This window comes from Panthera onca, chromosome A2 (genome assembly GCF_046562875.1).
Source record: "Panthera onca isolate mPanOnc1 chromosome A2, mPanOnc1 haplotype 2, whole genome shotgun sequence".
NCBI lineage: Eukaryota > Metazoa > Chordata > Mammalia > Carnivora > Felidae > Panthera > Panthera onca.
Genome location: NC_138340.1, coordinates 160210087 through 160224237, shown reverse-complemented (window position 1 = coordinate 160224237; position 14151 = coordinate 160210087). Strand labels below are relative to the sequence as shown.

At 41.8% G+C, this 14151-nt stretch overlaps 1 protein-coding gene across 1 annotated transcript in view; it reads right to left on the bottom strand.

Annotated features, from left to right (window-relative positions):
- Positions 1 to 14151, bottom strand: part of CNTNAP2 (contactin associated protein 2) — a 1969961-nt gene that overhangs the window by 947636 nt on the left and 1008174 nt on the right. The gene's annotated exons all lie outside the window — the stretch shown is intronic.

The window sequence follows — 14151 nt, the reverse complement described above, 5'->3', positions numbered from 1 at the left end:
GCTTAACTGTTGCCCAAAGTCAATACCTCAGATTCTAAGATGGCAGGCTGTGTATTTTGAATAAGCTTATATATATTCAGCAATATAAGCAAGCTTTGTAAACGACCAAGTTATTCAAGTGAGTCAAATGTTTATCTCCTCTACATAATCGAAAATAAGAAAAATCATATGGTTGTAATATTAAACACGATGCACTTTTAAGTAAAAGTTGAAAGCATTTCTTATTTTTTTTTACAGGAAGAATGAATGGAAAAACAAATGGTTTTAGTTCTTAGAATACGGGGATAAAACGTCCTCGTAGTTCTACACTATTATCTGGTTCAAAATCCTGATTTTTACGGTATAACTTTTAGAGGAGAATTTCATTTCCACCCTGGTGCTTACCTATACGTTTGTCCTGTCTGTCCCTGTAATACTTCGGAGGCGTCAGACCGACGTGTTGTCGTCACTGTGACTAGTGGACTGCAAGCCGCCTTATAAGAAAGCTATAGAATCTTCTATCAGAGGAAGAGAGCGGCTGCTGCAGCCTCTGGTGACCGGAGGAGGGTCTTCCGAAAGCGAAAATACGTTTCTGCAGAGTCACACTGGGGTCGAGCAGGGCCCCACGGCCTGACTCCTCTTACAAGAAAGGCGCGGAGGAGGGAAGGCACACGCACCCCACCCGGACACGCCCCGGCCCCACATGAAAGCGATAAATAGCCCCGGGGTCAGCCGGAGGTCAAGAACTCGGAGATGCGCGAAGTTAAAAGGGCGGACACCGGCGCCAGGGTCGAGCCAGGGCCGCGGGGACCAACGCCGTCTCCCCTACGTCCCCTGCGTCCTGCGCGGCTGGGGCAAGAACCGGAAAGCCCGGGCCCCCCGGTGACGAGAAAGGGTCCTTCCGCCCCAGGAGGTCAAGGCCTGCCAGCCGGCCGGGCGCCAGCGCGGTGCTCGACGGGAGACCCCCTGCGAAAAGGACACGCTCAGGGACGCGGCATCGGGACGCCGCCCCCCGGTCAAGCGTGGAGACTCAGGGCTGGTCCCGGCCGCGGCACGGTGTTCGCGGGGCCCTGTGGTGTCCCGCTGCCCCGACGTGAGGCCCTTCCCCCTGGAGCTCTGCCTGGAACAGCAGGGTCCCGCCACGGGGCCTCTGGACGTGACGAGAGGGCGCGGTCGGCAGCAGCCTCCTACTTGGCTGGTTGTCGCCAGCACACCTGCTCCTTATTCTCCGTTAGCCTTCAGGGCTCCCCGGTTCCCCGGCCTCACCGTGGACCCTTTCCTGCTTGTACTGAGACGGTGATTCCCTTTAAGGCCTCAAGAAAACGGCAGGAGCTCTAACACATCAGGGCAGTGATGTCTTCTGTGCTGTGCTGTCCCCTTGTTCTCTTGGGAATAATGTAGAGAACCAACAAGCTGATGGCCGCACGGACGTGGCCAGGGGCCCCTCCCTCATGTGTCAGAAGAGGAGCCTCTGGGTCCCTTTCTCTGGCACCTTCTGGAATAACCAAGGCGAATCGCAGATTCACGCCCATCTCCGATCCGGTGGAGAGGCTCGGTCTGGGACTGCCGGCTGTCCTGCCGATGGACAAACAGCCGCGTGGGCAGTGAGCACACAGTACAGTACAAGGAAATGACCTAGCTTCGATGACCTGAACTGTTGATTCCTTCCCACTGGGGCTCTTCGAAGTTCAGCTTCTTGAAAGTTAACCATGTCATCTGACCCCTGACAAGGCCCCACCTGACAGCTGGAGAATCAAGCAGAATGACCGCAGATCAGTTAGTGACCAGTTTACGGACACGGTCTCTAGAGGCAGGCTTCCTGAGTTCAAATCCACTTACCAGCTGTTGACCCCGGGCTAGTTATTTAACCCGTCTCTGTTCTATCATCTGCAAAATGGAGATAATAATTGTACCTACCTCACCGAGTAATCACGTAGACTGAGTTAGTTTTTGCAGATGCATGGGGCAGGCATAATACATGGCAGGAACCGTATAAGCGTTTGATAAATGACAGAATAAAAACATCTACCATGGGCTTGGTATTGTGGTCGGTATTGGAATCCGAGGATAAAGAATTATATCTCCTATTACCTTTCCCCCCCTCAATTTTTTTTTTTTTTTTTAACAGAGCACGAGTGGAGAGGGGGCAGAGGAAGAGAGAGAATCTAGACAGGCTCCACACTCATTATAGAGCCTGATTCGGGGCTTGATCTTACAACCCTGGGATCATGACCTGAGCCTAAATCAAGAGTCACCCAGGTGCCCCATTACCTTTTGCTTTTTTTAATGCATAATGTTGATTAGTTGGCCATAGATCTTAGAAGACTCTAAAGAGATAATTATTTTTTTCCTAGACTTATTCTTTGATTTGGGTAAGAAATTATTTTCTCTACTTGAGAGGAAGCAATTGAGATCCAGAAAGTTTAAATTACTTGCTAAAACTGACAAAGGGGGGAAAAAAGGAACTCCGTGAAAAAGGATGAAATTAGAAACTGAGAAAACAGTGCTCCCAAACCTGTTGTGAGATAGAATATTTTTGCAAGATGCCATTCACAGCCCACCCTGAAAAATCATTAGGGCCGCCCCTGGTAAGTCTCTGAGTAGTCTTCTAGCATATTTTTATGGTATTTCGAGAGCCTTTCTGGGAATGTAGGGTTACCCACTCAGCTGGCTGTCAGTTTTGGAACTTGCCTACACCTTTAATCCACTTTATGGCTAGCCTAAGAATCTTTATTGCTCTCTTTTTCACTTCCAAAATGTTTTTACATTATATTCGGTTTACTCAGCAAGCTCTCTTTAAGCAGCTTGTTTGAAATAAAACGGTGATGTAGGCTCATAACCATTTTATCTGAGAAGTTTGTCTTTAAGTTTTCCCAACACAATACAGCGCTCCTTCCTACAGTTCTAATCGTTCTTACTCCCTGCTGCTTTTTATTAATCCTAAAACTCCCACATGCATTGGAATTGGAGGAATACTAGGAATCGGCTGGGCTGACTTTGTTAATTGAAAACATCTGCAGCCTCTCAGCCACCTCGACGGAGACTCCAAGAGAACTCGGGTTCTCTGAATGTGTCCTGAACAAGCAGCCGTTACTTATCCTTTCTATGGGCCAAAATTTACAGAGTTTGTTTATAGGGGAAAATGTTTTTCTTACTTGCAGAAAGTTAATTTATTTTCACCTTACCTGCTAGGCTCCAGACACAAATGAAAGTAATAGGAATTTTTTTTTTATTCCTTCCTTCTTTTATGTGTTTATTTAAAACAAAGTAGCCCAAGGTTGGAAAGGGAGAAGCCCAGAGAAAACGTGGGACAGCCCGTGGTTCTCAGACCTTAGCTTACACCAGAATTACCTGGAAGGTTTGTTAAAACTCAGATTACTGGGCTCCACCCCAGAGTGTCTGATCCTGTAAATTGAGACTGAAGTCTGAGAATCTGCATCGCTAATAAGTTTCCTGGTGGTGCAGATGATGCCAATCAAGGAATCGCACATGGGAAAAACTATCTCAATGGCAAATTCTTTTTTGATCATGACCTTCAGACTTGACACACCTTTCCTTTCCTTCTCCAAGCCCCAAAGCTTTCCTCACCCTGGGAGAGCAGGAGTGGACTCAGACTGATAATCCCAACCCACAAGGTTGGGAGACAACCCCACTGGAGGAGAGGATGCTGAGTGAATAGAGTTAAAGGGATGTCGGGGAGCATATAAGCGAAGTTTCCTGGAGTATTTCAGTGGGAAGTTTCCTGGGAGAATCAGGTTCTCACCCTGAGAAGCCACTTCTGAATCTCCACCAACTGGTGCTTTTGTGCAGGTTGGATTGGACCCATTTAAACTGGAGAAAAGGATTAGTTGAGCGTTCTTCATGACTCTCAGGAAAGGTCAAGGCACCTAACCCTATTTGAGCTGCAGCACTTTTCTCCAAGGGAAGGAGTGAGGAGACTGAGACATCCGTGTGTGGCCCCAAATTCTCACTGGTGTTCCCCAACATCCAGCTCCCCTGCCCCACCTCCCCACAGCCCCGCTCCATAGACACGGGGGGAGGGAAAGGAGTGCAGTCTGCCTGTCATAAGCATCCCTTCTCCCCGTCGCTTAATTCCTGGAGGTGGAATATATCCAAAACTGTCCTCCCAAAGTTTCTCCTGGTTACAGGTTATTCGGGAAACAAATTTACTTTTACAAATACACCTCATTCTCAAACCCAATACATGCAACACTTATTAACATCTTGGAGTTGTTTTTATCAGGGTGCCCAGCCTCAGCTGGTGGTCATAAACCTCGCATGGGGAGCTTTTACAAACCGCAAGGCCAGGGCCCCGCCTTCGACCTACATCATCAGGATCTGGAGGTTGTGGTCTCTCAGAACTGCTGAGGTCTCCAGGTGATTCGAGTGGGCCTCTACGGGTGAAAAACAGCCCTGTTTCAATCAAAGAGCCAGCTACATCTCTGTGAGGGCTGGGCTCCTTTGATTAGGGTAGTGAGGAAATACCTGGTTTAGGGGCAGGGAAGCTGCATGAAGGTGCTGCCTGCAGAGGGAGAGACAAGACTGGGGAGTGGGAGAGCTTTCGAGAAAAGGAGCCGCTGTCACAGATCAGGAAACTTCCCTGAGAAACATCCAAAGTCACCAGTGGCCTCAATCACGATCTGTTGAGTAAAGACTGAAAACCTCAGCTGTCCCAAGTTGGCTGTATTTCCAGCCCAGCTCTGACTCTGCAGTGCAGTGAGGGAGAGACTGAAGGTAAGTGCTTGAAACTCACCTCCAATGTCTTCCTTTCTTATAGGGCCAAGTTTATGCTATTCAAAACGTTGCCCTAAGTATGGCTTTGTTGTAATTAGGAGACTGTCATTGGGGACTCAAAGGCATCAGACTTAGAGGATGCCCTCCAGAGAAGACAGTGGTTATTTCGCTCAAGATGAGGGTTTTCTTTCTTTTTTTCTTCCTTCCTTTCTTTCTCTTAACTTTACTAAGAGAGTTGTTGTTTGAATTTCTCCTGGAGGGGAACAGCATTGATGGTAATATTGATCAGTTGTGCTTTTTACATGGTGAATAGAACACAAATTTGAAATATCTGGCTAAAAATCTTTGCTTATTCGTGGACATAAGAATATAAAACTCAGCGGCCCACATAGTGAATGAGCCCTACATCTGTAGGCATAAAAGAAGCGATTTCTTTTCTAAAGACATTCTCCTGTTTAGCTGCTTTTTAGCTAGTTGACCCAAAGAGTCGCCTGAAAATTTCTAGAAAAATGGGCTAAAATAGGGTGAGCCCAAGTGTTTTCCTTAGTCTGTACAAACTCTTCATTCACAGACTTGGCTTTGTATTTTCAAGTAATTAAGTTGGGCAGAATTCTCCATTGCTGTCTGGTATTTGGAAAGTGTGCATGCCTGTGTGAGTTTGTGTATTTTCCCCCAGTTCTTAAGTACAAAGCATTTCTTTCTTTCCCACAAAGAACAGGTGGATCATCAAGGTCAGGATTATTTCAAAGTAACCTCCCTGTGCTTAATCATGACTCATAAGCCACTCGGTTCCTTTATATTAACAAAGTGCTTTCAGAGCCTTCTTTAAATTCCTGCTCTTTCTTTGTGCCTGTTTTCAAGATGGGTGAAGGGGGCTAAAAAGTCCAAACTCTAGGCTATACAATAAGTCACGGGGATATAAACACAACTTGGGGACCACAATTAATATGGAGTGGACTTTTTAATATCCCTTTGACATTATTAGGTGAAACATCCATATTCCAAATAATGCTTGGCCTAAAGGTCTTAGTACATATTTATGAATGCATGAAAAATGGCTGAAGAAGGAAGGAATGAATACCCATAGAATATGTTTTAAGTGAGGAAAATCACAGACAGGAAAGTACAGGAGTTGGGGAGAAAGAATAAGAGTAGAAATTGAATAGTGATCAAGGCCAATATGGCATCACAGGTGTGCTATTCTCATCGACTGTTTTTTTTTTTAATTTTTTTAACGTTTATTTATTTTTGAGACAGAGAGAGACAGAGCATGAACAGGGGAGGGGCAGAGAGAGAGGCAGACACAGAACCTGAAACAGGCTCCAGGCTCTGAGCAGTCAGCCCAGAGCCCGACGTGGGGCTCGAACTCACAAACTGTGAGATCATGACCTGAGCCGAAGTCGGACGCTTAACCGACCAAGCCACCCAGGTGCCCCTCTCATCGACTGTTTTGATAGGCGTTATAGTTCATCCTTGTCAGCTGCCAAGGAGACAAATTGATTGTATTCCTTAGAAATCATCCTGCAAACAACAAAGCGTATCTAGTGTCCTATGGAAAGCAACTTTATTCATTTAAATTACCAAGAATTCTGACAAGAGAGGAGACAAAATTCAAAGAACAAGACATTCTATTTTAATTTAAAAAAATAGATCTAGAAAATATTCCTAGCTGGATTATCAATTTCTCATGGGTATTGCTACAATTCTTGTATATTTGGTACAGGGCCTACCAGACTCAGGATGAAATGTACACAGAGCAAGAATAGGGAAACATAGCAAATTTAGTAGAGAGAATGTGTCATTGAGCTTAGCAGTGGGGGATACAGCTGGAAATGAAGACCGGGGCCAAAGGGTAAGGGTCTTGGGAGAGAATGGTAGGTAAAGAATTTAGATTTATTAAATCAAAAGTGGAATCCCCACCACCAACGGCTGTGAATGAGAAAATGGGGTTGATGAGAAATGGTCACAGAAATAAACCGTCAATTATCTTCATCAATAGGACATACCTTTTTTTTTCCTTTGAGGAAAATAAACTATAATCACAAATTATTATTTTGATCGGTTCTTGGTGCCAATAGTCACACTGTTAAATTTGTAAAAACCTTTGCCTGTGACATGGCCCTTTGAGCACTGAAGAACTTCAGATGTTTTTATTTATAAAAGGATATGTTAACCAGAGAATGACGCTATGAGATAAATGTACAAAATTTCTTGGCATTGATTGATAGGCTATTATGTTTCTCATAACATTAAGATCTTTATAAATTCCTTATTGGCAAGAAACCACCAGGGACACGGCTAAAAATCAGGAAATAAGCAATAAGGCCTCTAGATTCACCAAAAAGATTTAATAAACTTGACTCAGACGTGAGCTCCTGAGCTACCCACTCTTTGCATTTATTTTTCCCATATAAAATTACCTTTTTTTAAAAAAACATTTTTAATCTTTTTTTTTTTTTTTTTTTTTTTTCTATTTGAGAGACAGAGAGACAGAATGCAAGTGGGGGAGGAGCAGAGAGCAAGAGCGGGAGACACAAAATCCAAAACAGGCTCCAGGCTCTGAGCTGTCCACACAGAGCCGAACACAGGCTCAAACTCCTGAACTGTGAGATGATGACCTGAGCCAATGTCGGACACTTAACTGACTGAGCCACCCAGGTGCTCCCAAATTCATCTTTTTTTTTTTAAACCTAAAACCTCCACTTCTAGATGATAAGCATAACTTAGAAAATTAGTAGATCATGTGGTTGAGAACTGGGTGATGATCCTGGGGTCGGGGTCAGGGTCAGGGGGAGGAGGGAGATGAGGCATGTAGGTTCACATAACCTGGTACTCAACAGGAAGATGCAAAAACAGATCAGACCAAAAGAATGCATTTTACAAGGTCAAAAGAATGTATATGTGTACAAATGTATATAATCACAAGTTCATGATAAAATGATAAATATTCATCAGTGTGTTCTACTTAAGGAGATCTAGAAGAATACACTCTTTCAGAAAACCTTCTGCAAGATTTCTTCAAAATTTGCTTTAAAAGCTTTTGCTTTTATAGGGACAAAAGTATGTTACCTAGGAAAATCATTTTTTGATAAAGCCAGGTAACCCAATAGCATATCACATTTAAAAGCATAATACTAATATATATAACCTCTTTCCTTTGAATATTTGGATTTTTTTTTTTTTAAATTAGGAAATAACTGTGGGGAAAGATTGCCATCTATTTAGTGCCTAAAATCCACCTTACCACAGGATGGATTGATTGACACAAGATGTTAAATTTATTACTCTCAGCAAGCCTGTTAGATAAGGAATATAATCCCAATTGTTAAAGATAATAAAACTGATACTTAGAAAGTCACTTCATCTGTCATAAGTAAAGCAGCCAGAACTTCATTCAGATGTATTCTCTTTTCATTGTGTTACGATTACATAACAGTGTGTTAGGAGTTAAAATAGGAACATAGCTTAAAAAATAGAACGGGTTGATGATGGAGAATATCCTATAAATGATGGGGGGGGGCTTAAGGTGAAGGAGGGGGGTTGTCATTTTGTATTCTGGAGGAAGGCAGAGTGGATCCAGTTAAGGGTTGGTTAGGTCAATACACAGAGATGAATTCCAGTTCTGTTTTCTTTCTTTTTTTTTTTTTTTTTTAATGTTTATTTATTTTTGAGACAGAGAGAGGCAGAGCATGAACGGGGGAGGGGCTGAGAGAGAGGGAGACACAGAATCGGAAGCAGGCTCCAGGCTCTGAGCTGTCAGCCCAGAGCCCGACGCGGGGCTCGAACTCACGGACCGCGAGATCGTGACCTGAGTTGAAGTCGGACGCTCAACCGACTGAGCCACCCAGGCGCCCCATCCAGTTCTGTTTTTAAATGAATCTGGTGAAATGAACATGGAGGATACTGACAGAAGAGAGTAAGTCAAGGAATAAATGGTAAATGGAAACATCTGAAGTTTGTACTTGATCCAAAGAGTGCTGAAGGGAAATCCAGGGCCTGGGGAGCAACACAATCAAGATGTCCATCTTTAAAAAACGGGGGCGCCTGGGCGGCTCGGTCCATTCAGCATCCAACTCTTGATTTTGGCTCAGGTCAAAATCTCGGGATCTCACACTTTGTGGGATCGAGCCCGGCATAGGGCTCTGTGCTGGACAGGGTGGGGCCTGCTTGGGATTCTCTCTCTCCCTCTCTCTGTCTGCCCCTCCCCTGCTCTCTCTCTCTCCTTCAAAATAAACCTTTTTAAAATTTTTAAAAATTAAAAAATACATAAAAATTTGACAGTGTATAAAATGACCTTGGAGGGATGAAAGCTGGAAAATCCCCAGTTACATGAGGAGTAATCTTTCTATCACTGTGCCATAGACTGGAGGAAATGTACAGAAAGATTTTACTTTGAAGAAGAAATTCATAATGGAAGTTACGGAGCTGACTGCATATAAAGAAGAAAAGAGGCGCATTATTTCTTCCAGAATTCTGGGTGTGTAGAATAGAGCAGTAACATTTTCCTTAGATAGTCTAAACTAGGCAAAGAGAATGTACAATGGCGATCCTGTGTTTTTAAAATCCTGTTTGAGTATTCTTTAAATAAACTTGTGCCATTCAGGGAAGATACAACAGTAATGAAAACTTTGGAATCCTTCTTTTTCACAAAAAAAGAATATTGGTAAAAGTAAAAATGAAGTAGGAAAAAAAAAAAAGAACCAGGTGTTGAAAAATGATGGAGTTGACTGCATTATAAGGAGGCAGGGTCAACAAAGAAAAATAGTCTTAAAGCAGCTGATCAAGCAGAACACTAGGAAATTCAAATCAAGAGAATGGTTGGCCTTTTTGCAGGTTACAAGAAAAATAAAAACACCTGAGAACTCAGGTTTTACATCAGTCTGTTCTGTTTCAAAAAGTTGTATCCATAATTAGAGATGAGATTGGGCTTGCTAGGTAGAGCACATAAAAAGGCAGGAAACCAAGTTAAATCTGAACTGTATGAGACATACATATACTAAGTACACTAAGTATAGCACTGCTGTTTATCTGAAATTCAAATCTAACTGGGCATCTTGTATTTTATCTGACAATTCTAAATCAGATTCACCAAGATTTTATTTCAGTGGTTTTCACACTGTAACAGAAAGTTGTGAAGACAGAGGACAACCAAAAAAGTTCAGATACACAGGAAGAAGAAAAAAAATATATAATCTCTATGAGAAGATATAATTAGAGTTTGCATCTAGGATTGGACCAGAGGTCCCACCGATTTGGTATAAAGATCAGAGGCAGAATGGCCCAGAATTCCAGTGATGAGAAAGTTAGGCTTATCCTTACCTTAAAGACCAAGGGTCTGACTCTCAGAGGAGACTTTATGTAAAGATTGAGTTGGTTCATCCTTCTACTTTGAAGCAACATCTGCTTCTAATTATTGAGCCAAATCCCAACAGCTCACGACAACCTTGAGGGTCTCAGGTACACATCTTACCCTACTTGAAAGGGCTGGGCATTCTCCCTGCGTTAAGCTATTTATTCAACAAAACCAACGGACGGTGAGCCATTACTTGGGCAAAAACTCAAACAGAAGACAGCAAAACAAGAGTGGCACCTCTTCCCCACCCCCGGTCCCCACAAAAAATAAGTGCATACAGGCAAATACGCTCAACTAGGTTTTCTTTGTGGCACCAAAAATCTGTTGAAATGACATGGAACGTAATGTGGGAATCGTGCCCTTCTACATGTAATTTTAAGTATTTTGTTTTTGTTTTCTTTTACAAATATATAATTAGGGAGATGTTAGGACAGGAAACACGATGTCGATACTTTGCTGCTAGCCAAAGCGAACATGCGCTAAGAGCTACTGAATGCTATAGCTGGGTAATTGCAGGCTCCGGCAGTGAAAATGCTTAATATAACGAGAAAGGGAACCTGCAAAGAGAGCTCAAGCACCGCAGAGGAAGCTCGGTGCTGAGTCAAATGTAGGTAATATGAAATTACAGTAACTAATTAACTTAATTGTTTGCTCCAAAATTGGAAGGGAAAATGCCTGGGGCTTGGGAGGGGAGGCAAAGAAATGACCATATTTTCTTTATGCAAAGGTACAGTGAGCCAATGGTCTTGTTTGTTGACCTCTTACCCTGTGACAAGTCTACTTGTATTTGTTCATTGACAAGACGCTATAAAATAAGTACTACTATTGTCCTGATTTTATAGATGAAGAAATTGAGACACAAATTTCTGAAGCCTTTCCAAAAATCTCTTGGCGAGAGAGTGGTGGAGATGAAATAAAAATAAAGCCAGGCTTGGAGCTCACACCTGCCATATTGCCACTTCACTCACATTGTGCAAAATGCTTTCAATTACTGAAAAGAGAATGAGGGTATCTATTAAAAGTATGGAGTGTTGTAGTTTCATACAAAATGACATCATATTAATGGTTTGGGGTTTTACAACATATTTTGTTCTGTTTAATAACATAACTTCTCAAAACAGTAATGAAAACCTTAAACATTTATTCAGCAGAATTCATTCAAATATACTGTACATCATAAACACAATCCTTTTTGTAGGCAGTTTCTACGTCTACTGTGTTCAGGGGCTATTGACTAACATGTATGCGCAATCATCAATACCTACTGATAAGGTGGCCAAGGTTGAAATATAAACTCAACAAACCTACTAAAACACTTTTGGGGTATTTTCATCAATGTGGAGTACCAATATATAGTATCCCATCTACTAATCCAGATTCTTTGATAAGCTCTTTGTTCCCCCTTTGATAAGCTCTTAAGATTTCTTTATATCTATGAAATTACCAACTTTCTCATGTTTTTTTTGAATTGGATGGTAAATGGATTGTTTATTTGTATATTAAACTGCACTAAATTATAACCACTCTTAAAGATAGCTGCTCTAAATTTCATGGTTTACCCTTAGGCAAAACTTAATAGTGACTATTGAAACAGCAATAAGTGCAAGGCTGAGAAGTTATCCTTCTACTCTAAAGCATAAACTTAGTAGACTGAATAACACTTTTACAGCACTTGTTATTAACTTGGAGAGAATTAATAGCCGAATTTATATCTGGGAACAGAGGAAAGGGCTATAAATGGTTAATAAAAGGAAATGTCTGAGAGCTTGAATTTGCCTATGTTTACTAGAAAAAAAATCCAAATTAATTGTAGATAGGGTTGAAGTTCAAAGATCTAGTATGGCCGTATACTCAGCTACATCGGGCACAGACAAGAGCTAAAATGTATTCTCAATAGGAAAATTAAGCAGAGGACTTTAATATTTATTGATTCACAAGTAAAAGAAAAACAAAATGAAAACTTTGATGGCATTCCATTGAAACCAACACTAAAGCTGCTTCCTGCTTCGTTGAGATTAAGATGACTGTTAAGAAAGCATTTACGCAATGAGAGAATAGGGCAGGAGAGTGTGTGTGTACCTGTAGGTGTATGAAGTTTGACTTACACATCTTGTGACAATCAAAATTGAGTACAAGGCCTTCATCAGCACTTCCCTCTGGAGTTTAGATTTCTAGACTTTATATATAAACTTTTTACTGATTTTTTTTTTTTTTTTAGGTAAGTTGAGTGTTTAGAACCTGAATGAATGTGTGCTAGAGTGTTCTAATGAACAAGGAGAATCATAACTCATACTTTGTGAAGTGTTCAATAATGTTTGTGTTTTAGTAATAGTTTATAGGGATGCATAATTCCCACCATTAGGTTCTTGTACAAATTTAATTGTACAACATTCTTTGCTTGTACAACAGTGTCAGTAGTTACGTCTATATGTCCATAATAAACCCAATCATTACTCACAGACTGTGTTCCATGCCAGTCTAGAATAGGAATGGTTAATGTACAGGTGAACAGACATAATCCTTGGCCATAAGTTTGGAACCTGCATTCTGTTGGAAAGGAAGACACTCAAAGAAGTGTTTATAATACAAAGTGAAAGGAGCTGCAGTGGAGTTGTATATACGGTATGTTGGAGAGCACTATGGATGGAAAGCCCAGGTCCGGCCAGAGAAGACAGGAGCTAAGTACTTGAACTAGTTATAGAAGATAGGGATCTCTGGGCATGTGCAGACATTTGGAAATCTAGAATCTGTTATGCTAGAATACAACTGAAGAGGTGAAGACGAGGGTAAGTGACCTAGGAGGAGGCTAGAGAGGCAGACAGGAAAAGACCAAAGTATCATGTCCTGTAACAATCTGAATGGTGTGGATTTTACCTGAAGCCTTTGAAGAATTTGGGGTGGGTAATCCCAGGGAGGGGTTTAGTTAAGTCATTCTTTCAGCAGTATGGAAGGTGGAAGAAGTGATTTAGAACGCTGACAGTGAAGACGATAGGAAGTTGAGCTGAAAGAACCGAATTAATTGTTTAGATGTTGGGGGTAAGGGAATATGAGAGCTCAAATGTAAGTCCCATGTCTCGTGTATCAAATGAAAGTGATACAGCCTACCTTAGTAGGCGAAAGTGTTGACAGGTTCTCTAACTCCAAGCAGAAGAAAATAAAAATCATTTCTAGAAAAAACAATTCAGGTAACCAAGACTCTCACAAGTTAAAAGAAAGCACTCAGAATCAAAAGGTCACCACACGAAAGAATGTGACAGTGACTTGCAAGTATGTAAAAACAACAAGCAAACTTTATAGATTCCAATGATATTGGAATTATCAGATACAGACTATTAAGTGCATGAAATACTTAAAGAAACATTCTTTTTTTAATACTGAACAAGCTCAAAATTACTGAATCAAAAATTCAGTGAATGACAAAGACCCGAGTAGGAACAATTACATAGAGATGAGCCAGACACGGAATCAGAGTCTGAGCAAGTTAAAGAGGTGCCCCTATGCGGGAATGGCTTGACCTAGAAAGTCAGAGACTGGTTAAGGTGAAGTGTGTGTCCCTGCCGACAGAGGAGCTGCCTGGTGTTGGGTATTAGTCTGAGAGAAGTGGGCAAGGACACAGCAGTACTGACGGGAAACTGGGGATTAAACATATTGAAGACCATGGTAGCCCGGGTTCTTCTACTTGGAGAAAGGAGTACAATCATGGCAAAGTAGAAAACTAGAAGGAACCCTATGGTGTTTGGAGTATTGGTGTGAATTTGTGGTCTTCCATATATAAAAACAGAGAAGGAAATATTGATGTGAAAGTGTCTCAATGTATCTGCTTACTTACCACACATATATTCCTTCCCTCTGTCCACTGAGATGTGGGAGCAGAAAAACCATGATAGTAATGGGCACATCTAACATCCAGATCATGGCTTCTAAAAAAAAAAAAAATTCTCCACTAAAAGGAACAAAGACTTCCTGGAGAAAAGACTGAAAGAACAAGAACCCAGTCTGGGGTAGGTAAAGTATACAATGATCTAGGAACATCTGTTTGTGGCAGAAAGCAGGGAACTACTCAAAACATAGTGGGACTATGATTA